At 50.7% G+C, this 25,860-nt stretch overlaps 1 pseudogene; it reads left to right on the forward strand.

The window, feature by feature from the left end:
• The first annotated feature begins 657 nt into the window (after positions 1-657).
• The window catches only part of LOC134433364 (zinc finger protein 883-like), a 189,233-nt pseudogene continuing 164,030 nt past the window's right edge, over positions 658-25,860 (forward strand).

A 25,860-nucleotide genomic window follows, 5' to 3' on the forward strand; every position in this document is an offset into this window, starting at 1 on the left:
TTTGTGCAGCTCCACAGCACAGGAATCAAAGGGAAAAGAAAAGCCCCAGAGATCCCTTACGAGGAGGGGCTGCAAACGCCGATCACGGGGATCTGAGGGGGAAAGGCCCACCCTGGGCCAGGGATGGAGCTGCAGCTCAGAGCTGGGGATCCATGAGCAGCTCCAGGATGGGGAGGAGTCCCGCAAGTCCTCAGAATGTGGGAAGACCTTCTCCCTGAGATCCTCCCTGATCTGCCACATGAGAATCCACACAGAAGAACGTCCCGACGAGTGTGATAAATGCAGGAAGAGGTTTCAGATGAGTTCCTGTCTCATAAGGCATCAGCAGAGTCACAAAGGCGAGAGGCCCTTCTGCTGCCACCATTGTGCAAAAGGCTTCAGGTACAACTCCGGCCTCATCACTACCTGCGTGTCCACAGCGGGGAGAGGCCCTACGAGTGTCCTGAGTTTGGAAAGAGCTTGACCCAGAACTCCACCCTGACTGCCCACCTGAGGATCCACACGGAGGAACAAAGCTGTGAGTATGCAGAGGGTGGGAAGAGCTTCAGGACGACATCTGAACTGACCATCCACCAGAGAAACCACACTGGGGAATGGCCTTTTGAGTGTGGGGAATGTGGGAATAGCTACCAGAGGAGAAGCCCCCTGACCCGCCACATGGAAGTCCACACAGGTCTGGAAGAGCCCTACAAATGTGGGCAGTGTGGGAAGAGCTTCATGTCAAAGTCCCACCTGATTGGCCACCACAGGATCCACACTGGAGAGAGGCCCTATGAGTGTATTAAATGCAAGAAGAGGTTTCAGACCAGCTCCTTTCTCCTCCTGCACCAGCAGCTTCATACAGATGAGAGGCCCTTCAACTGCCCTGACTGCGGGAAGGGCTTCAAGCAGAACGCTGCTCTCATCAGCCACTGGTGCATCCACACCGGGGAGAGGCCCTACGAGTGTTCCGAGTGTAGGAAGAGCTTCTCTCAGAGCTCTATCTTGACCAGACACCAACAGAGCCACCACTAAGGGCAGCCCTGGGAGTGCCCCAAGTGCAGGAAGAGCTTTGTTCCCGTGACACCCTTTGTCCTCTGATTTTGGGTCCTTTCCTCCCCCTTTGAGACGTTTCCCCCAGATTGGATCCTTTTCCCATCTTTTGCGTCCCTTCTCCCTATTTTGTGTCTTTTCCTCCCTACTTTGGATCCTTTCTCTGTCATTTGGGTCCTCTCCCCATTTTGGGTCACTCTTCCCCTATTTGGGGTTCTTTTCCCCCTTTTTGGCTCCTTTCCCTATTTTCCATCCTTCCCCCCTCTAGTTTTGAACATCCTCCCCTTTGACTTGGTGAAGTTTTGGGTGCATCCCGCCCTCCAACCCTCTCCCCACCCCTAAACCCCCTTCACCCCCCACCCCTGTCCACCCAGGCATGTCCCCAGCTGTGTTCCTAATTGTACCCCCATGCCACATGGACTCAGTGCTCGCTATCCTGGATGCCCTTGAGTCCCCAGCCCAGGACTCTGGATCTCCTTTGCCAGGAGTTCCGGATCTGGCCTGGCTTCCAGGGAACACCAGTGGCACTGGGGCTCGGGGTGGGTGGCGTGGCAGGGTTGCTGGGACAGGGTTTGGGGTCATCTTGGCACTGACCGAGGGTCTTGTCCACTCTGCAGTGAGAAGTGGCCCTGGCTGGAGAGTATGGGATGGATGGGGGCAGGAGAGGTTGGACCCTGGTCCAGATGGACACCAGACCATGGATCCCACTCTGGATGGACACTGGTCCAGATGGACATCCGAGCCATGGATCCCAGCTGGATTCTGATCTGGACAGCCCCTGGCCCTGCAGCCTTGCAGCCTGGCCTGCCCCCAGCCCAGATGACCACCAGCCTGCCCACAGCCTGGCCCATCCCACTGTCCCACCAGTCCATCCCAGTAGCCCCCAACCCAAAATCCCCCCAAATAAACCCAATGCTATCACACCAGCTCCACATGGTCCCTGCAGAGCGAGAGGAAAACTGAGGCGAGGCCTGGGGAGGTGACTTTGTGGTGATGGGAGGGGATTTTGGGACCGACCCTGGAGAACCCCAAAAAGAGCACCCACCCCCCAAATTGTCACCACAGCATGGTGGGACCTCCAGCTGTCACTGCAGGAGCCACCAGCTGTAACTCCAGGAGCCACTGTGACCCTGCAGCCCCTTTGGGGGGTGACCCACGGTGTCCCCTCGGTGTCACTGGCACGTCCCCAGTGGGAGCAGCGGCATCACCTCCTGGGGCACAGGTGAAGGAGGAGGAGGAGGTAGGGGCGGGGGGGGGGCGGCAGTGCAGAGTCACAGAGCATCCTTGGGGGGATGGAAGTGGTTAGGGAGACACCAAAAATGTTGCTGTCCCTTCTCCCCCACCATAGGATGTGGGCCACCCCCTGTTTTGGGGCACTGGTGACAAATTGGCGGGTGGTGGTGACAAAAAGCACAGGTGCCACCTCAGGGATGGCACAGAGAGGGGTCCTGCAGTGCCACCAAGTCCCCCACGCTGAGGGAGTGACAAAGGGGGGTCGGCAGGGGAAAGGGGAAGCGTGGCAGGGATGCCATGGAAATGCCCCCGATTCGCCTGTGCCCGGGATGTGGGGGTGGTGGAGCTCCGGTCACGCTGTCTCCCTGGCAGCCTGTCACCGTGGCCGTGTTCACAGGGGTCTTAGCATGAGGGAATAGACGAGGATCTGACTCCATGTTTCAGAAGGCTTGATTTATTATTTAATTATATTTATTATATTAAAACTATACTGAAAGAATAAAAGAAAGGATTTCATCAGAAGGTTAGCTAAGAATAGAATAGCAAAGAATGATAACCAAGGCTTGTGGCTCAAACTCTCTGTCCAAGCCAGCTCACTGTGATTGGCCATTAATTAGAAACAACCAACATGGGCCAATCAAAGATCCACCTGTTGCATTCCACAGCAGCAGATAACCATTGTTTACATTTTGTTCCTGAGGCCTCTCAGCTTCTCAGGAGGAAAAATCCTAAGGAAAGGATTTTTCATAAAAGATGTCTGTGACATATCACCCTTTTTATTTTAGTTAAATTAAAAAGAAAAGTGTTTGTCATTTTGTCTGCTGTACCCACGCAGAAGAAAGAACAAACACTTGACGGGTTATGTGTTGCCAATGAAAAACCTCAATCAAGTGCTGATGTGGAATGATCAGGGAAATTCTTCACTTGTAGAACATAAAATTCTATCATATCACTAAAACAATCTTACAACATAAGAAAATGCTTAAACAATGCAAAGAAATTCATTGCTTCAACTCCAAACAGCTGAGTTACAGGAGAAAGTCCATCGACTGAAGATGTTCCTCTTTGACATTTCTGAAAGTCCCTTTTGGTCCTGAAACAGGCTTGCAGAATCCTGAAACAACAAATTGCTGAAGAAAAATCATCAATAATTATCAAAAATCCATTGACAGTTACCAAACAATTTTGAGAAAAAAATTTTAATGCCTTGGCCACACTCCTTTATTGAACTACTTGTAATTTTTGGCTCTTCAATGCTTTTGAGGTGCTACTAGCTCTTTCAACTTTTTTTTTTTTTTTTTTTTTTTCTGGAAAGAGCAGCAGCAGCAGAGAGGAGCCTGAGAGGCCCTGAGTGGGCCCTGGCCCACGTGGAAGGATCAAGAACCCCAGACCTGCCCCACAGAACAGTGGTCCAGGTCCTGATGGGAGAAGCAAAGCCCCCAAACCCAGCAGCCGGCCGGGCAGTGGCCCTGGCCCAGGGAACCGAGCCAAACAGGCAGGCCCAGCCTGAGAGGCGGGCTCTGTGTTGTCACAGCCCAGCACCACACTGCCAGTGCAATGGCAGAACAAGTGACCAAACGCATCCTTCCCCCCAAAATCACTGATGCATGCTGGCAGTGAGGGGACAGAAGCTGTCCTGAGAATCTCCATCTCGGGTCTGGGAATGTTTGTTCCCCACAGAAAACAAGCGATGATGGCTTTCCGCCATTCCCTCTGCCTCTGCAATGCAAATGCACAAGGTGTTCCCCCCATCTGCCTCCCAGTACCACCCCCACCCCCTCCGGGCTGGGGACCAAAGGCAGAACTTTCAGGACCCACCTCCCCCTTGCGGCTGGGGCGCATGAGGGACGGCAGGGAGATTCGCACCCCCCAAGGGGAAACAACCGACCAAACACCCCCCAACCCGCCAAGAACACTGAGCTTGAAAGAAGGCGGCCGGGCTGCACCCGCACTCAGCTGTTAAGCCATGCCTCCTCCACGGAAGGAGAGGCCAGCTGCTGAAACCGCTGTTGCAAGGGCAAACGGCATGGGACGGTCTGAGCTCAGATATGCCTCCGGTTCCAGGGCAGCCTCTGACGCAGACACGGAGGAAGGAGTCCCCGAAGGCGGCAGAACTGCTGGGGTGGCTGGTGGGGGGGGCGAGGCCAGAGAGAGTGCAGTCACAGCAGGCCGGGTGGGGGTGACGGCGGCAGCACTGGGTCGCTGGTCTCAACTGACACCTCCGGCATCGGCGCTGAGGGTGAAAGCAGGGCCACCGCGAGCGGGGCTACAGGGACCCACATGGGGTCGGCTCTTGGTGCATCCACAGGCGGTGCAGCCTCGGACACACGCTGGCGGCAACCGCCATTGTCACTGAGTGCATCGCCTGGCAACACCGGCGCAGCTGCGGGAAGCGGCGGAAGCGGTGCCTGATCGCTGTTGCCTTGCAACACCGGTGCAGCCGCGGGAAGCGGTGTTTCTGAGCTCGCAAGCCCAGGCGGGGCCGCTGCACCCACAGGCTCTGCAGGAGGGACGGCCGCGGGAGAGGCCACATGGGGAAGCGCCCGCACCCGTGGGGAGGGTTGGGGAAGCCCCACAAACTCGGGAGGTGGGACCTCGAGCACCGATGCCACCCCCAGGTCTGAGCGATGCGGGGTCCAAGAGGCTGGACGGGACGATGCCTGCAGAGCTTCCAGGGGCGGCTCAGCCCACTCAAACCCCTCTGAGAGCAACGGAGGAGGGAAAAAGTGGCTCCATCTGAGCATGCTCCGAAAATGCAGGGGAAAAACTTCTTTGGCTGCGGGCAAGACTTCACCCCTCTGCTGCGAGCCAGGGAGGCTGGGAAGCAGCAGATCATATCCCCCAAAAGGAACTTCTCCCATGAGAATTCGGGGGAATGGGGCTTGCCTCCTGCAGTCAGCAATCCAGGGAAAGGCAGCCGCTCTCTCTTTCAAAACCGGAAAGAGTGCCCTGAACACTGGATAAATGCGGGGGTACCCGAATCCAAGGTTCAAAATGGCTTGGAAAATGGGTTCCATGCTTTCCCATACGAACATATCAAGGGCAAAGAGCACATTTGTGAAAAACCCAAAGAACTTTGCCCATCGAAAAAGCTCATAGAAATGTCTCTCCAATGTCAGGGTCTGTCCTAGTAGACAGATGACCTGATGGTTCGTAGGAATGATCTCAGAGTGCAAAAACCAACACGGTACAAGAGGGTTTGCAGTGATAATCAAATCAAATGCAGTTTTATTGAAATAACCACAGCAAAAATGCGATAGAGGGATTAAGGCAGAGGAAAAGATAGAGAAAGAGAGAAAGAGGAGGGGAGAGGGGATATAGCTACCAACGCAGAGACGAAGTCCTTTGGTGCAGTCCAGCCGAGGATCCGCCTGCTACGCTGGGGAGATCTCAAAGGCTCTAGCTAACTCAGAGGATTTTATTACTGAAAATTGTGAGGGGAGGGGAACAGATACAATAGGGAACAGATGTAACAGGTAGTCCATGTTCTCAGCAGTAAGTGAGAGCCATTGTTTTCTTTCTCCAGTGGTCACAATCTGCAGGCAAACATCTCGCTTTGGTCAGCTTGCCTCCCCCACACACCTTCCCCGGGCTGGGGGTTTCAGCTCCAGAGCTGCCCGCGGCTCCTGGCCGGGCCCTGTCCCGGGGAGGCGGCGCCCGAGCGGGGCCTGGGGGACACCGGGGAACACGAGGGGGCCCTGGAGGAGCTCTGCGACCTCTGCGAGAGCCTGGACAATGCCAATGGTGAGGTTAAAGGTCATTGGGGTCACTCTGGGGTCATTCAGGGGTCATTCAGGGTCTGGGATGGGCAATCAGGGTCACTGGGGTCATTGAGAGGTGATTTGGGTCACTCAGGGTCACTGGGGTCACTCAGTGGTCACTCTGGGGTCACTCAGGGGTCATTTTGGTCACTCAGGGTCACTCAGGGGTCACTCTGGGGTCACTCAGGGGTCATTTTGGTCACTCAGGGGTCATTTTGGTCACTCAGGGGTCACTCAGGGGTCATTGGGGTCACTCAGTGGTCACTCAGGGGTCACTCAGGGGTCACTCAGGGGTCATTTTGGTCACTCAGGGTCACTCAGGGGTCATTGAGGTCACTCAGTGGTCACTCAGTGGTCACTCAGGGGTCACTCTGGGGTCACTCAGGGGTCATTTTGGTCACTCAGGGTCACTCAGGGGTCATTGGGGTCACTCATAGCTGGTTTGGGGATGGATTTTGTGCCATTTTTTCCCCATTTAGCCCCACGTTTTCCTGTTTTAACCCTGTTTTTTCCCATTTCTGTCCAATTTCTCCCCAGAATTCTGCTCTTTAGGGGGCCTGGAGGTGGTCCTGGACCTGCTGGGTCACCGCTGGCCCCCTCTCTGTGCCGGGGGTGCCAGGGGCTGAGTTTGGGGCCATTTGGGCCATTTGAACCCCGTTTTCTCCCACTTTCACCCATTTTAACCCATAATTTCCCATTTTAACCCAAAGTTTCCATTTTTCTCCCCAGAATTCTGCTCTTTAGGGGGCCTGGAGGTGGTCCTGGATCTCCTGGGTCACCGCTGGCCCCTCTGAGCCAGGGCCGCTGGGCTGGGGCTGAGTTTGGGGCCATTTGAAGCCCATTTTTTCCCATTTTAACCCAAATTCTCGGTGTTTCTCCCCAGAATTCTGCTCTTTAGGGGGCCTGGAGGTTGTCCTGGACCTGCTGGGTCACCGCTGGCCCCCTCTCCGCGCCAGGGCCGCGCGGCTCCTGGGCTCGTGTGCCCAGAACCTTCTGGCAGCGCAGGGCCAGGCGCTGGCGCTGGGGGCTCTGCCCGCCCTGCTGGGGGCGCTGCGGGGGGACCCCGACCCGCGGGTGGCTCCTGCTGCGTTGTTTGCCGTCTCCTGTGAGTCTGGGGGGAATTTGGGCATTTTGGGGTTTTTTTGGGATCTTTTAGGGATTTGGGGATTTTTTTTGGATTTTTTTCAGGTTTTTTTGCCTTTTTTGTGATATTTTTGTGAATTTTTGTGACTTTTTTGTGATTTTTTGTGTATTTTTGGGGTTTTTTAGGGGAGGATTTTAAGGGTTTTTTTTTGGGGGGGGTGTTAAAGATTTTTTGGGGGATTTTTAAAGGGGTTTTTTTTGGGTATTTTGGAATCTTTTAGGCATTTTTTTAGGGAATTTTTCTGATTTTTTAGGGTTTTTCTGGGATTTTTAAAATTTTTTTTTCTGATTTTTTGCCGTTTTTTAGGGTTGTTTCAGGTTTTCTTGTGAATTTTTTGTGATTTCTTATGTGTTTTTTTGAGATTTTTTGGGGGATCTTTTTCATTTTTTAGGGACTTTTTTATTATTCTTTAGGGATTTTAGGAAGATTTATTTGGGATTTTGGGGGGACTTTTTAGGGATTTTTTAGGGATTTTTTGAGATTTTGGGGGATTTTTAGGGGATTTTGGGATTTTTTTGAGGGGAGATTTTTGTAAGGAATTTTTTGGGAGACTTTTTTAGATTTTTTTTTTTTTAGTTTTTGGATTTTTTAGGGATTTTTGGGGGATTTTGGGTTTTTTTGGGGGAAATTTTAGGGGATTTTTGGGGCATTTTTTGGAGGTTTTTTGGGATGTTTTTGGGGGGAGGTTTGGGAAGTTTTTAGGGGCTTTTGGGGTGGTTTTTTGTCAATTTTGGTGCTATTTTTCCCGTTTTTGGCTGTTTTAACGCCGTTTTTTCCCCTCCCCAGGCCTGGTGCGGGCCCAGCCCGAGGGTTTGCAGCAGCTCGAGGCCCTGGGGGGGCTGGAGGTGCTGGGGGGGGCCCTGCAGAGCCCCCAACCCCCCGAGGGCCTGCGCCGCCTTCCTGCTGCACTGCCTGCTCAGGGAGCACCCCCGCCTCAAAGGTCAGCCCAAAACCGCCCAGATTCACCCCAAAAACTGCGCTGGGACCCCCTCGGTAACACCCCGGCAGGGAAACCCCAAAAATCCCTGAAATTCCCACAAAAATCCCCCCAAAATCGCCCAGATTCACCCCAAAAAATGCCCTGGGACCCCCTCAGTAACACCCCGGCAGGGAAACCCCAAGAATACCCCCAAAATCACCCAGATTCACCCCAAAAAATGCCCTGGGATCCCCTCAGTACCAGCACAGCAGTGAGACCCCAAAAATCCCTGAAATTCCCACAAAAAATCCTCCCAAAATCACTCAGATTCACCCCAAAAACTGCCCTGGGACCCCCTCGGTAACACCCCGGCAGGGAAACCCCAAAAATCCCCGAAATAACCCCAAAGTTCCCACAAAAATCCCCCCAGAATCGCCCAGATTCACCCCAAAAAATGCCCTGGGATCCCCTCAGTACCAGCACAGCAGTGAGACCCCAAAAATACCCAAAATAACCCCAAAATCCCCCCCAGAAAACCCCAAATTCACCCCAAAAAATGCCATGGAATGCCCTCGGTACCAGCCCAGCAGTGAGAGCCCCAAAAACCCCCAAATTCACCCCAAAGCCAGCCCCAAAAGCCCAAAACTCACCCGAAAACCAGCCCTGGAATCCCCTTAGCACCAGCCCAGCAGGGAAACCCCAAAGATCCCATAAATTCCCAAAAAAATCATCCCAAATTTTACCCGAAAATCCCCCAAAATGGCCCCAAAATCCCCGAATTTCACCCCAATTCCCCAGAACTTCCCAATTTTCCTGTTTTTCACCCCAATTTTCCCACAGCCCCCTGGTGCAGCAGGGCCCGGTGCCGCAGGGTTCCCCACATTTCACCCCAATTTTCCCGGGTTTCACCCCAAAGCCCCCTTAATTTCCCCCCAATCTCCCCAGATTTCCCCCCAGTTTCCAGGATTTGCCCAATTTTCCCGTTTTTCAGCCCAATTTCTGCAGCCTCCCTGGTGCAGCAGGGCCTGGTGCCGCGGGCAGCGGCGCTGCTGCGCTTCGAGCACAACGGGGCCCACGAGCACGGCCTGGGGGTCCTCTGCAGGTAAAAGGGGGGGAGAGACCCCTCCCCAAATTAACAAAAACCCTACAAACCCCAAACCCAAAAAACGGAAATTTGGGGGAAAAACCCGGAGAAAATAAAAAAATTCTGAAGAAAAATATCAAAAATGGAGGGGAAACACTCAGGAAAGGGGACCAGATAGGGGCAGTAAAGGAGGGCGGAGACCCCTCTCCTAATTACCAAAAACCATAAAAATCAGAAAATCCCAAAGAAACTGAAATTTGGGGAAAAAAATCCCAAAATCCTGGAGAAAAAGCATCAAAATTTGGGGGGAAAATACAAAAAAATTCTGGGGAAAAACATCAAAATTTAGGGGGAAAAAAGGGGAGGGGGTGGGGACCCCTCCCCAAATTAACAAAAACCCCAAAAATCAAAAAAATCCAATAAAAAACCCCAAAATTCAGGGGGAAATCCCGAAATTTTGGGGGTCTTGGGATGGTTTGGGGAGGTTTTGGGTGAATTTTGGGCAATTTCTGGGGGATTTTTGGTGGTTTATTGGGTGGGTTTTGGGGCAGATTTTGGGAAATTTTCAGGTGATTTTTGGGCATTTTTGGGGGATTTTTGGGTGATTTTTCTGGGTCATTTTTGGGTGTTTTTTGGGGCAGATTTTTGGGGGAGTTTTGGGTGATTTTGGAGGGAATTTTGGGGAAGGTTTTGAGGGGATTTTGGGGTGATTTTTGGGCTGTTTTGGGTGATTTTTGGGGCAGTTTTTTGGGGGATTTTTGGGTTATTTTGTACTATAAATACTGAATTTTCCCAAAATCACTGTTTTTCACCCGAGCCTGGCGTCGGGCTGCCCCGAGGGGCTCCGCAAGCGCCAGGACCCCATTTTGGGGGAGTTTTGGGGGATTTTTGGGCTGTTTAGGGTGATTTTGGGGCAGTTTTTTGGGGGGTTTTGGGTGAATTTGAACTATAAATACTGAATTTTCCCAAAATCACCATTTTTCACCCCAGCCTGGCCTCAGGCTGCTCCGAGGGGCTGCGGGAGTGCCGGGACCCCATGTAGGAGGAGTTTTGGGGGAGTTTGGGGCTGTTTTGGGTGATTTTTGGGTGTTTTTTGGGGGTTTTGGGGTGAATTTGAACTATAAATACTGAATTTCCCCTAAATCACCGTTTTTCACCCCAGCCTGGCATCGGGCTGCCCCAAGGGGCTCCACAAGTGCCAGGACCCCGTTTTGGGGGAGTTTTGGGGGATTTTTTGGCTGTTTTGGGTGATTTTTGGGGTTTTTTTTGGGGTTTTGGGTGAATTTGAACTAAAAATACTGAATTTTCTTAAAATTGAGGAAAATTCGGAGATGAGGGAAAATTCGGACAGACTCTCACACTGGCTCAGTGCCTTTCTGTGTCCCAAGTATGGGGCTCTTCCTTTTTGCTCTGGGATGCAAAACCTTTTCACTGCTTCCATGTGACTGAACTCCTGAGGTCCCTGATGTGAAATGTTTTAACACAGCTCCTGCTACAGCAGACAAGTTTGGATTTACAAATGTGAAAGGAGAGCTTTTCTTTTGGAATTTAAAACCCTGCCAAGTAGGCTGGAAGGAAAGAAGAAAAGGATTTAAAACCCAGCAGAAATGTACTTTATTTTATAAAATGGGGTTGGCCCTGCCCTTTCCCTCCCCACTGTCCTTTCTCCTATGACCTGAGAAAAGTGAGCAGAAACATGTGTTTCCCTTGTAGATAAAGTGTCCCTGCTGAAAGAGTTCAGCTACCAATGGAATCACCTGAGTGGCCAAGCCCTGCTGGATGTCACCGAGCGTATCACAGGTTTGGCCTCCCCTTCTGAGCCCAGAGCTCTTCCCAGGGAGCATTTACAGGGAATGCCTGTGAGCAGACAGCAGAGCAGCTCCTCCAAACCAGGAGGTGCTGAGCGTGTCCCTGCTGCCCCATAGCCAAGGCAGGTGGGTTTGGCAGGTTTTCCCTGGCTGCTGCAGAGCTGGGCAGCACCTGAGATGGGGGCAGCGCACGGCCTGGGGCTGGGCTCTCACTGGGGCATCTCAGAACCACCTCCAGCAAAGGGAGGGCTAAAAATGCCCCAACTGGCTCCTCTCTGGGGAGCTCAGGCACATCTGTGATCTTTGAGGGGAAATGGTGGCAAATGCTGTTTCAGGGCATCAGTTTGTTTTGTCCTCACAGAATTCTTGTTTTTCTCTTGGAAAGTTTTGAGGCTGAACCATGCAGGGCCTGGGGGTCACAGCTTAGGCCAGAACTCAACAGAGGTACCAGAGGCATGGGTTCAGTGCAAGGCAGACTCTGGGGCACAGGGACAGAAGCAGAGTGCTGAGGCTCCCTGCCTGTGCTGTCAGAGGGGCCTTGGACTGAGCCTTTCAGGGTGTGCAAACAGTGTCTGCCCGTGTCAGCGCTGTCTGAAATGCTACAAATGCAGCTGCTAATTGATTCCTCAGAGGAGCTTGCTGTGTCAGCAATAGCCAAGGAATGGAAAAAGGATGATCACAATATATAGTAGAGAGGATGATTGATAGCCTTGCTTTAACGGGCTAAATCCACTGCTCATTATGCAAACATCTTGAAATGCAAGGTTTAATACACTTTGTGTCTTCATTAGGAATCTCAAAAGGGCATGTTCAGCGATTGGGAATGTCAAAGGCCCTTTAAAGAGCATTTGAAAAATATAGATCTCCAGCAATAGGGCATTTAGTTTAGCACTTCTTTTGATCTCTTTTTCAAATAAAGGAATTAATCATAAATTAGGACTACTTTAGAAAAAGCAGATGTTCTCTCTGAGATTTAGCAGGACCGGACAGCTGTTCCTCACATTCAGTAGTCAACGATGTCTTTAATTGCATTTAAATTCAAATGAATTCCCATTTTAAAATGGGTACCATAACCCTTTCCTGCTTAGCAGAATTGGTTTTGGGTACTTGCAGGAGGTCTTTCAATGTTGATGTCTGCAGGTGGATTAACAGCATAGAGAAAATCAAGTCTCTTCCGCCACAGAATATTAAATTGCTGCTGAATAACATTTTGTCCAATCAGAAAATAAGAATGGTCTCCAGAGCATTTCAGGTTTTCATCTCTTAGGCAAATCTGCCTGTTGCAAGGAGCCTGTTGCTAGTAAACATTTGTCCGTGTTTGATACAGTTCAGTTCAGAAAATGGGCAGAGAGATTTCAGAGACAATATGAGAAAACACTGGTGTGTTGGTTACCTTTCAGTCCCCTGTGTAGCATTTTTCTTTCTCCATGCCCCTATTTCAATGGACATATAAGAAAAAGTGCCATTAACATTGGGAGGGGAAGTGGCATTAAAATGTGGAGATGCCCAAATGCCAAGGCAATGGGGTCTGGGTAATTCTCTAGAGATGCCCTGAGGTTTGAAACAGCTCTTTGTTGGAAGCCCCAAAAGCATTCTGCCAAAGACCCCAGCTGGCCACTGATATTTCTCATCCAGCTGTCTGGCAGCAGCCATCTCTTGTGGGCTGGAGTTTTGAGGTGTGTTCTAATCCTGCCCTTTGCTGTGTCCCACTGAGCAAAGGGAAGAGCCAGATGAGGCATCTGGCACTTGACATCAAAGTTACAAAAATGGAATCATCCCTTTTATTAGAAATCTCTCCATATCCTCTCTATGGTACATTTCCAAATCTTCAGTGTGGGTTTAGACAACTTCTTCATGGAAATCAAAGGCAATTGGACATTTCATTCATTGTTCATGCAGAGACTGTGAAATAATTTAGTAAAGGTAGGAAGTCTGCCGCAGGGACAAGGCTCTGGTTGGAGCAATTAGTGCTGAAGGGTTGGTGGTTCTGTTTCCAGGATGCTCAGCTGCTTTGCCCGTTTCTGGACCAAGGGGCTCTGGGTGCTGTTTTGCTGCTCTTGGCCAGAGAGGCTGGCAAGAAGCAGAAGCAGAGGCAGATCCTTGTTTGCAGTGAGGCTGGTGGGTAAGGAGCTGTGTCTCTGTCCCGGCAGTGCCTGTGCAGGGGGTTCATGCCAGGAGCCCTGAAGTCACCCAGCGCGACGCCCTGCCCGTGCTCTGGCCCTGCCTGGGGAACAAGGCGCTGCCTGTGCGGAGCGCCAACGTCCGCACCGTGGCCACCAAGCTGGCCTCTGCCCTCTGCAAGGTGATGGGCACCCAGCTGAAGGAATGTGCTGCCAGCAAGCCTCCACATGTGTGGGAAAACCTCTCCAAAATGCTGGGCTGGTGAAGGCGAGATGTTCACCAGAAGGCTGAGGAAGCGCTGAGTTGGACACCTCTGGATTTGCTTTTTGAGCTGTGCCAAAAATGACAGAATGCTAAGGAAGGGTGTGCATCTGCCCCCACTCTCTCCATTGCTCTTCCTAGTCATGGCATGGGGGGCCTGGAGTAGCTCCAGATGGAGGACAAGATGAAGGGCAGTCCTGGCTCAGCCTCACACAGAGGTGAGGGGGGAGCTGGGCCAATCTCTGCTGGGAGGAAGGGTCTTGTGGCAGCCCAGAGAGGCTGTGCACATTGCCAGGGAACAGCTGTGCCCTGCACGTGCCCCTGCAATGAGCTGTGCTGCTGCCAGTGTCCCTGGAGCTGTGGGGCTGCTGAGCTGTGGGGCAGGCAGAGGAGCAGGAGGGTGCATGTGCAGCTGAGCCATTCCTGGGGAGCACAGGGCTCTGGGCTCCCTGCTGTCCCAGGGCAGCCCCGAGGCCAGGCTGTGCCTGTGCCAGCTCTGGGCAAGTGGCTCAGGGTTTGCACTGGCCTGCCTCAGTGTCTGCCAGCAGGAGCATGTTTCCCTGTGCAGCTGTTTGGACATTTTCAGGAAATGTGTCCCAGGAAATATGGAGCTTCAGATGCTTTAGGTTTGCATTGTGGCCTCTGTTAAACTTTGTGTCTCCATTTTGCAGATCTGACTTGTTACAGTCTTACCGAGAAGTTTTCTCTGGACACTTCAGATGTTCCCTCACCCACAAAGTCCTCCTCCCATCCAGAAGAGCTCTCTGTCCTCCAAGCTCAGGAAGAAGTTGCCACCTGTATGAAGTGCGTTTGAAGAATAGGATTGATGTGTTAGGCTTCATAGTTAAGAGCTGTACATATGTTCTTATCTTTAGATGCAGTTTTGAATTAATGAGTTTTGATTGTATTTTTCAAATTTGATGACATATTTTTAATTCTATATATTTTATTTTGATGATGAAAAAAAGTAAACAAATAAATAACATTTAAATAAACCAAGAGGAGAATGTGAGACCAGGACCTGCTAGCGCAGAGATTATGGGAGTGCAGCTCACTCAACGTGCCAGTGTCTCACCACATCCTTTCCTCATTGGGCCTCTCCTCTTCCTCTTTGGCCATGGTTTCTTTGTGTCATTTGTGCTGCTCTTTGTTACTTGGCATTACAACAGAGTCACCTGTTGACCTGTGTGGGGGACAATGGATCCAAAAGATCCTGTCTAGTCAAAGATTTTCTACCTAGGTGTGTTCTGTGCTCACCAAAGGCCTGAGCAAAGAAACCAAGAGAAGTGTGCCCAAATCCCAAAGCTTTGCTCCTTTGCAATCTCCCACAGATCTGGCTCACAGGTGTCTTCAATCACAATTCCATAGGTAAGAAGAGGTCGTGTATTTCACCGGGAAAAGATGCACTGCTTTGGCAAAGTCACCTGTATGTATATTTACCCGGGACAGCAGTGCAGCTGTGTTGTTTGCCCCTTGTTTGCAGAAGGATGAGTGCACTGGGAGGCCAATAACAAGTGACAAGGGCTCCTCAAATCTGCACTGTAGCCTGGCTGCCATTCAGCCCAGAGCTAGGGGATCATTTGTTCCCATGGACCAGTGCTTGCCAACGGAATGAATTCCTGCACAGCTGGAAGAAGCAATTCTGGATTCAGCTCCAGCTGTTGGTGGGCTGCATGATCATTGACAATGCTGCCCTTCCAGAAATTATTCTGCAGTTTCCTTTCATAGTCATTTGAAGCTTTTAAACTTCACATTTCAATTTGCTTTGCCTTAAGGAAAAACACTTCTGGGCCCAGTGCAAACTGTAACCTTTTGACAGCAAAGTCCTCATGGTCACCAGCTTCTGATGTTACACAATATCACCTGGCTGCCTGTGTTTGCTTAGCTCTGGGTCTAGTCCCGGCCTAGCAAAGCCCGGGTAGGGTGGCACGTTGCAGGGAAAATTGGTCCATGAGCTTATGGGGTTGCCATCAGCAGCAGAATGAATGTGCCCTTTGGGGATTCCTCTGGAGACAAATTTAGGGACCTACTCCATGCCACAATATTCTCTTAGATCTTTCTAAAATATCCTAGAAAAGGCTGTGAAACTTCACATCTCCTTGCACACCCACTGTTTGAAGAGGGGCATTTTTGTCCCTCCTCAAAGTCATTGCTCTTGCACATGAGAAACATGAACATCCACCAACAGGAATGATGCGTGGTCCTGCTGCTGCTGCTGCAGGGGACTGGGAAGTGCAGACCTGGGTGTTACCAATATGAGCACTTAGTTAGCATTTCATGCTCTTTCAACCTCTCCAGATCCCAGGGCTTTTTGTTTCAAAGCCGCCACTGCACCATCTCTAGGGAAGAACAGGAAATGGGAAACAGCGACTGCCAGCCTTGCAGGAATGTGGGGGAAAACCTGAGGTGTCTGCATCAAAAGATGAATGGGAAGAGTGTAATTGCCAAAGCAAACGCTTTGTTAGGATAGCAGGACCAGTTCTTTACTGCATGCTTGCATGAAGATCATTTGGGATGTCCTTTTTGTATCTCATGCAGAAAAGGAGCTCTTAATAATACCACGCCACTTAAAGCAGATTGGGATGCAGCTCTGTAGTGGTTCACAATGAAGCAGACTGCCTGCTGTGTCACTGCCAGCCTGGTGAGACTGCGAGGGACTGTAGTGTATCCCATGCCTGTTTTGCCTCCAAGCAGATCTTGGTTTTCCTTATTACTGTGGAGTAAATACTGGAGTAATAAAATGGACAATTAAACTGGCCACTTTGGAGGATATGCTTATGCTTTCACATGTCAGTCCTGCACCTCATGCTCCCACGGCTTGTTACTCATAATAAAGTATTTTAACAAAAAAACCTCAGCTCTCATGTTACATCTGAAGAAAATTGCACACGATCATCCAGAATTCTGCTGTCAGGAACAAGACAAGAGCCTTCCGACACTCACTTGCAGCTGTCCTGGATTGCTGCAGCCCTTTGTGAAAAGCTGCAGACAGAGTGTTTGGAGTTGGTTTGGGCCTTTATGAAAGATCTGTGGAGCAGTGTGCAGGGCTCTCCTGGCAGGAAACTGTTTGTCCAAGCCCAGGGACACGGTGCCGGCAGGAGCGGAGCTGCCCCGCTCCCAGCCCGGGAGTCTGTGAGCTGAGCCACGCCGGGGAGAAAAGGCAGCGAGGGGCTCCAGCCCAGCTGCTTCACTGCCCTGCCCGCTCCATGGAGCTCTGCCATGGGAGAAAGCCGACACCGGACGAGTCCCCGAGCCTCCATCAGCTGCTGGAACTGCTCCATGACAGCTCCTGTTCTTCCTGAGAGAGACCCCGGCTCCTTCTTGGAACGCGTGTCATGGGGGGATTCTGTTTGTTTATAAACTGTTGGGGGTTTTCCACTTTCATCTATCAGTAATAATTTCCTATTGCTGGAAAGGGACTGTTGGAACACTTCAGAGGAAATGATTTATTGCACAATATCCTGTTTGAAGTTGTCTGAAACTGTGTGAGACAGATGGCTTCACACAGGAGCATCCCCAAGGCTGCTGAGGGGAAGGCACAGAGGAAGACAAACCCAGCATTTCTGAGGGAACTCCTTGACACCAAACCAACCTGAGTTGTCAAACAGCAGACCTGATGTTTCGAGACATGGGCCACAGGGGAAACCTTTCAGTGTGTTTGGTCCAGGCTGGGTTATGCTCGAGGCAAAGGCGTGTCAGTGTGTTGGATAATACTCTTTTCTTGACCTAGAGATGGGGACACTGAGAGGTGTTTTAAAAACTTTTATTCCATTTTCAGTCTCCTGAGAAGGGTGAGACAATACACATAATTCACGCCATCACAATCAGAAGCCAACTATTTCCTAATTACAGTATTTCTTGGTATGTCAGCTTTTTGCCATGCCATGTTGTAGATGCCTTAAAGCCAATTATTTAAAACTACCCCTTGTAGGTTCCACTACAATGCATCTTTCATAGCTCTGTTTTTCCAAAGTGTTATTTGCAAGGCCATCTATTGAAACTTTTTCTAGCTCCATTTCTCTCTCAACAAAATCTGTCCTATTCCATGGAAATTTTTAAGTTACCATTTCTTGTCCCAATATTTATATACATATTCATACTTTGTGGGCCTTCTATTAGGCTCTAAAAACTTTCTACAAATCCATTTCCAACATCAGTGCACTTGGCTCCTTCTCTCCTCATTGTGCCTGGCAAGCACAGGAACCCAGAGCTCCTGCAGAACCCATCACAGCACTCAGCGGGAGCAAACTTGTGTCCAGTCCTCACCTGGAGCTGTGGTGCCCAGCCTTCCACCACACTGGAATGAGGAACTGTTCCTGCTCTTTCAGAAGGAGCTAAGGAGCTTTGGCCTTTAGATCAATTGTCTGCAGGCCCCTGCAGTGCCTGGTGCTGCTCCCTTGCCAGAGGCACCCCAGGCCAGGGGGACACATCTGGGCTGCTGTGTCTGGCTCTGGGGCTCCCTGTTCTGGGCAGTGAGGAGGAGCTGCAGAGGCTCTGCAGGACTGACAGGATGGGCTTTGGGGATGGCAGGAGAAGCTGAGGGACCTGGGCTGCTGGAGCTTCTGAAGAGGAGGCCCAGGGCTCCTCCTGCAACTGCTCCAAGGGTGGTTTCAGAGAATCACAGAATCAGCAAGTGTGGAACAGGCCATGGATATCATCAAGTCCACCCTGTGCCCTGACACCACCTTGTCTCCCCTGAGCCACCTCTTCTCAAGGATAAACAACCCCAGCAGCTCCCTCAGCTGCTCCTCAAAGCCCTTGTGCTCCAGACCCCTCCCCAGCCTTGTTGCCCTTCTCTGGACATGCTCCAGCCCCTCCATGTCCTTCCTAAAATGGGGGCACCAAAACTGGACACAGCACTCGAGGTGCTGCCCAAGCAGTGCTGAGCACAGGGGAAGAATCCCTGCCCTGCTCCTGCTGGCCACACCATTCCTGATCCAGACCAGGAGCCATTGGGCTGCTTGCCCACCTGGGCACACTGCTGGCTCATGTCCAGCCTGCTGTCCATCAGTCCCTGCAGGTCCCTTTCTGCCTGGCTGCTGTCCAGCCTCTCTGGCATCTTGTTGAGGGAGGGATGCAGGGAGGGAATGGGTCCTGATCCAATCCTTCCTGAAATGTGGTGTTTGCTGGCACTTGCAGTTCCCAGTTCTTGATATTTCCCTATTCTGGTACAGCCCAAGTGCAGCAACTTGCTGGCAAAGAAAGTCAAAACCAAGCAAAACCTGGTACCTACAGCAACCCAATCTCGGGTTTGCTGACACCACCAGTACCCAGATCGGGAATGTTTCAGATGCCTGCACAGCCTAATTCCAGCAGTTTGCTGGCACAGAAAATTAGCATCTGGAAATTTCTCAGTGCCAGCAAAACCTGGCTGCAAAAAATGCAGGAATTTTCTGGAAAGAAAGCCAGAACCCAGCAGCTTCCCGGCACTGCCACCAGCACCGCCCAGGTCTGGTGTTTGCTGCGCAAGTGCCCAGATCTGGAAATTTCCCTATTCTGACACAGCCCAAGTGCAGCAATTTGCTGGCACAGAAATCCAAAACCTGTGGCAGCTTCCTGCTACTGGGTCTGGCACCACCCTGTCCTGGTTTAGGGCAAATTTGTTAAAGAATCTGCAAAGGTGGGCCCCTCCAGAAAGCAAAACCCACATGGCCCCTCCCTCCAACCGGTTCATGAAAAATTCCTTGGAGAGAGGTGGAAAGAACCTGTTTATTTCAGGCACAGCACCCCCCAGCACACAAAATGAACAATACCCGATGACACCGCTCTGAGAAAGATGACAAAATCAGAAAGTCTCTTTTGGGGGTGGTTGCTCTGTTCTCAGTCCCTCCGGCGCTGGGGCAGCTGCTGCAGACAAACCTTCAGTGTTCCCGGGTCCCAGTCCGGAGCAGGTTCAAGATGATCACAGGAACAGGAGAGGAGAAACAGTCTGGGAAGGAATTTGGACTGTTTAGCTAGAACTAGCTAATAGCAGAAGGAAAAGCGGGAGGAGAAGCAAGAGCAGAAAAGCAAGCAAGCAAAGTGGCAAGCAGAAAGCAAGAAGTGAAAAACAGCCCTATGTACTGCCCGTCTCTGTGTCCCTGATAAGAGAAACCCAAACAAAACTTCCACTCTTCAGAGCCGGTCTTAAAGGCACAGAACAGATGAATGGGGATACAAGCATCACCACGTCACCCCAGGACACACCCCCACATCTTGTGTTTCCTGCACCAGAACCCAGATTTGGAAATTTCCCAGTGCCAGCAGAGCCCAAATCTGTCAGATTTCTGTCATTGGCAATGACACCGCCCAGATCTGGTGTTGGCTGGCAGTGCCAGCGCCCAGATCTGTAAACTTCCTGGTGCTGGCACAGCCCAAGTCCAGGGATTTGCTGGCACAGAAAGCCAAAGTTTGGAAATCTGCAGGTTCTGGCTCTAGCACCATCCAGCTCTGGTGTTTGCTGGGCCCGCCAGTGCCCAGATTTGGAAATTTTCCGATGCCTTCACAGCCCAGGTCTAGCAATTTGGTTTTAGCTAGCTTAGGAAGCGAAGTTCCTCGGACTGTGCCTTTCCTTTTTCTTGGAACTGTTTAAAACTGCTCTGGACTGAAAACCCAGAAAAACATCGGCAGCAGCTCACACCTGTGGCCCACTGAGCTCTGGGACGCTGCATTCCAGTGGCAGAGGGACTTAGAAGAGACCAAGAGAGCCAACTACAACCCACAATAAGGACTTTCTGAATTTGCCATCTCTTCACCACTGTCAAAGGTTTTATTTAATATTATTCATTTTTCATGCTTGTGAATACTTTACTTGTTAAATAAACTGGGATTTTTTTCACTTTTCTCGAGGGAAATCTTTTCCTGAACTAGTAGGTTGAGGGGCCATTTGAACTTGCTTTCTAGACGGACCCCTTTTGGAGATTTCCTCCCAAAATTTGCCCTAAGCCAGAACAAACAGTCATCATGAAAATTTCACCAGTGACATAATTTCCTGGTGGCAAATCTTGTGACAGAACCCTGACATTGTTCTCCATGAGAGATTCTTGGGAAGAGCAGACAGGAGAAGATTCCTGGAAAACTGAAACAGCTTACCAGAAGTGAAATGAAAATGAAAGAAACAATCCAAGATGTTTTCCTCTATTTATTTCTATGCTCCCCTTTTCTATGTTGCATCCCAGTAATTCCAGATGTACCTCACCTCTAAGATCGCTGACTTAGGGATTTTTAGACACTCTAAAATACCGTGAGCCACACAGTTTTCCTTCCCCTGTTTTTACTGGGAAGCAACACTGGAGGTGTGAGTGCAGTGCTAGGGTCAGGTAGGAATCCTACCCCAAGGGAAGGTGGCCCGACAGTTTGACCCTCAGCAAGGACAATGCACAGGATCTGGCGAGGGGATCGCTGTGCCAGTGGGCAGGTGTTGTGGTGTGCTGTATTGTCCCATTTTGGCCTTCCAGGTCACTTTCCCAGGTGTGCCTATACTCTCTCCCTTCCCCCTTACCCCCATGCTGAGTGAGTCCTGTCACTCAGACTTAACGTTCCAGCAAGGCGTCGTGTGGTTGGTCAAGTTTAAAGGATGCCCCTATGCCCAGACGTCATTGGCCTGTCTGGGTGTCATCTTCCCCTGAGACCCTGCCCCTCTCACCTGGTTGGTTGCTCACCTGTACCTCCCCTCCCCCTGTCCCTGAGCTTAAAAAGGTGATCAGAGCATGCGGTCCCCGTTCTGTTGGAGCAGTTGCTCACGTTCAGATCTCTGTAACCATGGAATAAACCTCTGGACATTAAACCCTCCAGCAGAATCCATCTCCTTTTTCTCTTCACCATCGCCTGAAGCTATCCTCCTGAGGTAACGGGGTTCCTTACAAGCCTGGACTTGTTCAGTGCCCAGCTGCTACCACCAGCAAGCCAAGGTATCTCTGGGGTGATACACCGCAGTTGCTGCCTTTGGCCCAGCAGCGAGGGTCAGACTGGCCCAGGCACAATCTAACTGGTAATATTGGGAGCCTTTTTTCCAATATTTGGCATCCCTGGGTGGGCAAAGCGACTCTGCAGCCCGAGACGGACCCGTAGCACCTCGGAGAACCTTCTGGCAGCCGTGCATCCAGCTGAAAGGGGCTTTGGTTTCATCGCCCTCGGCTAGAGACTTTGGGAATATTCCCAGAAGAAGTTTTGTGGACTGTTCGGCGCCTTTGGAAAGCCCAGCTCCTTTCTGGTGAGCAGATTTTCCAGAGGGAGGACAGGGGAGCCTCTCTCGCCCACAGAGAGGTCCTGTTCCGGTGAAGAGACCTGCCTGTACCCAGCCAGCTACAGCTTCCATTTTGGGTGAGTATCTCTGCTCTCGGTACAGCAGGAGCTCAAAAACAGACTCTGCCGTGAGTTCTGTTCCTTTTTGCCTTTGCATTTTTTGCTGCGCAGCCCCACAGACGGGAATTCATTGATTTCTAGTTATTAGCTTTCTGCCGCGTGTTTTGCTGTCTTTTGGAATTCGCGTGGGAGCTCTCTGCCCTTCCTCTTGGCTCTGCAGGCTCGGCTCTCTCCACGTGGTCGGGAGATCTTTCTCTCTCTCTCTCTGTGCGGAGGAGGGGGGGCTCTCCGCTCTCTTGCCTCGGGGGATCCCTTCTCTTTCTCTCTCTGTGCGGGGGAGGGGGGGCTCTCGGCTCTCTTGCCGCGGGGGACTCTCTTTCTCAGCTCTCTGTGTGGGGAAGGGGGGGTTCCCTGCACACGCGGCGCGGGGGGGCCCGGTTTCGGCTTGCCACGTGGCGTGGCTGCTCTCTCTGCTCCGCGGGGGGGTGCATTCCACGGCGGGGGAGGCTTTGTTTCTGCCTCAGCTCGGCAGGGCGTGCCCTGCTGCTGCTGCCCGGGAGTTTTAAAAGCAGTATATACAGCTGCATTGGGAAGCTTTTGTCGGCTTGTTATCGCTTTCCATCTGTGGTTTTTTTTGAAATCGGTAGCTGATTTTAGCTTTGTTTTTGGTCAGGCGGGATTTAGTACTTTGCTTTTTACATCTAACATGGGTTTGAAACTCAGCATTGTACAAAAAGGAGTGTTTTATAATATTGTTAGCATTTTAGACAGTGGTAATGTGAAATTCTCAAAGGGAAAATTGAAACAGTTTGTAAGATGGCTTTTCCTCCACTTCCCACAAATCTCCCCTGAAGAAATCCACAATATTCAATTCTGGGATAAAGTTGGAAATTAATTGATAACCTTAGGACAATCTGGCAATGCACCCTCAGCTAAATTTGTGTTTTGGAGTTTACAAATTCGAACAGCATTGCTCAAACAAAAGGAAATGGAGAAAAAGCCAAATGTAAAGCCATGTACCTCTGCTCTCCCTGTTTCTCCCTCTCCTTGCTCTAAAACCCCTAAACCTCTTTCCCCAAAACTTGGTATTTTAAACAGATCAAACTCATTGGGAAGTCGACGCCCAAAGTCTGTTGAAATGCCTGTGTTGCCCTGTTCACAAGGCCCTGGCCAGGCTGCGTGGAACCTTTCCCAATCCCCTGTGTCCCCTCCTCTGAAACCCACAGCACGAGTTAGCTTTCCTGAGAGCAGTGATGTCCAAAATGGCCCCCAGTCCCTAGGGGGTCCACAAGATGGTGGATGCCACGTGGCATCTTCCCAAACCTGGTCTTCTTCCCAAAATCCTCTTAAGCATCCTGAAACTCCAGCCCCATCCCCCTCTCCTCCTGTTCCTCGTGATACCTTCCCCCCTCCCCCTCCCTTTCCTGCAATACCCTCAGCTCCACCCCTCTACTCCTCCCAGGGGGCGTCTGCTGACGTGATGTCACCAGGTGTCCCCGCCTCCTGCCTGCCCCTTGACCCTGCCCCTTGTTCCCACGGTGTCCCCGCCCTCTGCTTGCCCCCTGACCCCGCCCCCAGTTCCCACAGTTTCCCCGCCCCTTGCCGGCCCCCTGTCCCCGCCTCCGGTACCCGTTGTGTCTCCGCCCCCTCCCCGGGTTCCCACGGTGGAGACACACCCACTGCCATTCCCCAAACCTGTATCTGTGATCCCAATGTTTCTGTTTCAAGGGATACAGAGCAGGGAAGAGCAGATTCAATGCATAGTCCCATGTTGTCACTGGCTCCTGTCACCTTTCAGCCTGCAGCTCAGGGGGGAGCAGCTCCAACTGCTAATTGGAGTTCTTTTGGACGACAATTGATTAAAGAGATCTGTAAATCTCATAAAGAATATGGTCCACACAGTCCATATTTCCGTGGCCTGTTAAATTCTGAACTGAGTAGGACTGTAGTGATTCCACATGATTTAAAACAGCTTTTTTCCTGTCTCATGACCTCCACGGAATTCAAATTATGGGAAATAGCATGGAAACAAATGCTAAAAGATGCTCTCCCAGGCTTGCATGCTGATCCAAACACAGCCAAAGACAACAGTGGTAACCCTATCACCATTGAGCACCTCTGTGGTGAGGGCCAATGGTCTTCTCCCTCAATCCAAGCTACTGCAATTCCTGCAGAAACACTCGAGAAAGTAAAAGAAGCAGCTGAAAAAGCATTCTTTTCCCTACAACCTGAGGGGCCTTTTGAGCCATATAGTAAAATTAAACAGCTACCATCAGAGCCTTTTTGAAATTTGTAGAAAGGTTAACTAGAGCTATTGAAATACAAGTTAAAAATGAGAATGCTAGAGAAGCAATTTTAGAAGAAATGGCATTTACAAATGCAAATGAACAGTGTCAAGCGGCAATCCTGAGCCTTCCTATCGAACCTCCTGCAACCATAAAAGATATGCTCCTAGTGTGTAACAGGAAAGTGCCTCTGATGACTGTGGCTGAAGACACCAGACCAAGGCTGCTGCCAAGACCACCTCAGCATGTCGCCGTTGCCAGCCCTGCGCCTTTTCCCTTAGCACAGCAGTACCCTGGGCAGCAGTGGAGACCAGCAATGGTTGAGCCCACAAAGCCATGCCTACTTTGTAACAACCTAGGGCACTGGAGTAACCAGTGCCCCCTGAAAAGGGAATTTGATGAATTTAGAAATGGCAGGGGAGGAGAACTACAAGCCCTCCCTGGGGGTCAACAACAACAAAAAAACTGAAAAGAAAGCGCCCGCCTGCCAGGCGCGCGGACACAAAAAGAGCAGGCCAAGGGAATAAGGGTAGCAAAACAAATCAAGCGCGCGATAATATTAATCTTTGTGTAAGTGAAGCAGGTGCTTCAAAGACTGTGTATGATTTAAGTGATCCTGTGTTAACCATGTCTTCTGTCAATGAGCCTTACAGGTTGCAGCTGACTGAGTCACTCCATCTGGAGGACACTGATTGGCATTTTGTGTCTGTAAATCCTGAACAGAAAGGTACTTGGAACCGGATTCATTGTAAGTACATCGTCATTGGGGACACCAAACACACACCACAAGAGATCGAAATTGCTCCAGGAATGACAACATCAGATCCTGAGCAATTCGTTCTCGGCCTGCATTGTTTCCACCCACCCCTGTTCCTTCCCAAGGGACAAATTGTTGCACAAGCTATCCCTGTGCCATCTTTACTTCAAAATATCAAAAAACAAGGGCCCACAGTCGCCCGAGTACAAGTTATTGGGAAAGACAAACCCAAATTATGGTGTAATGTCAGTAGGGGTGGGGAGTCTAAACGCATTGAGATGCTTGTAGACACAGGTGCAGACTGCACAGTAATTCCAGTACAAGACTGGCCAGCACATTGGCCTTTGCAAAATGTTGCCGGTCACCTTCAAGGTGTAGGAGGTCTGCAATTAGCAAGACAATCCAAAAGCATTATTCAATTTGAGGGACCAAACGGACAATTGGCAAATATCCGTCCATTTGTGTTAGATTATTCGGAACCTTTTTTAGGGAGAGATTTAATGGCCCAGTGGGGTGTCACAATTGATATTCCAGACTCTCCACAGCATATTTGTACAGCAGCCATTGAACAACAGCGCCCCACCCAAAAACTGAAGTGGAAAACAGACAAACCAGTTCAGGTGAAACAGTGGCCGCTCAGTAAACAAAAAATAAAGGTGCTTGAGGAACTAGTGGAAGAGCAACTAAAAAAGGGCCACATTGTAGAGACCATGTCCCCATGGAACTCTCCAGTGTTTGTCATCTAAAAAGCTGACAAAAAGAGATGGCAGCTCCTCTGCGACCTCCGACAAATTAATAATGTAATTGAAGATATGAGTTCTCCCCAACCTGGTATGCCATCCCCAACAATGCTTCCCCAAGATTGGAAATTAGCTGTTATTGATATTAAGGATTGTTTTTTCCAAATCCCCTTGCACCCTGACGATGCACCGCGTTTTGCATTCTCAGTTCCTTCTATTAATATGGAATCTCCTATGAAAAGGTACCATTGGACCGTTCTTCCTCAGGGATTAAAGGTATCTCCAGCTATCTGCGAGTGGTATGTCTCTTCCCTGCTTTCCCCAGTACGTGCAGCCGCAGAGAAGGCCATCATCTATCATTATATGGATGATATCCTTGTGTGTGCCCCCAATGATGATTTACTCACGCATGCGCTTGACCTAACGATCGAT

This window comes from Melospiza melodia, unplaced genomic scaffold, assembly GCF_035770615.1.
Source record: "Melospiza melodia melodia isolate bMelMel2 unplaced genomic scaffold, bMelMel2.pri scaffold_18, whole genome shotgun sequence".
NCBI lineage: Eukaryota > Metazoa > Chordata > Aves > Passeriformes > Passerellidae > Melospiza > Melospiza melodia.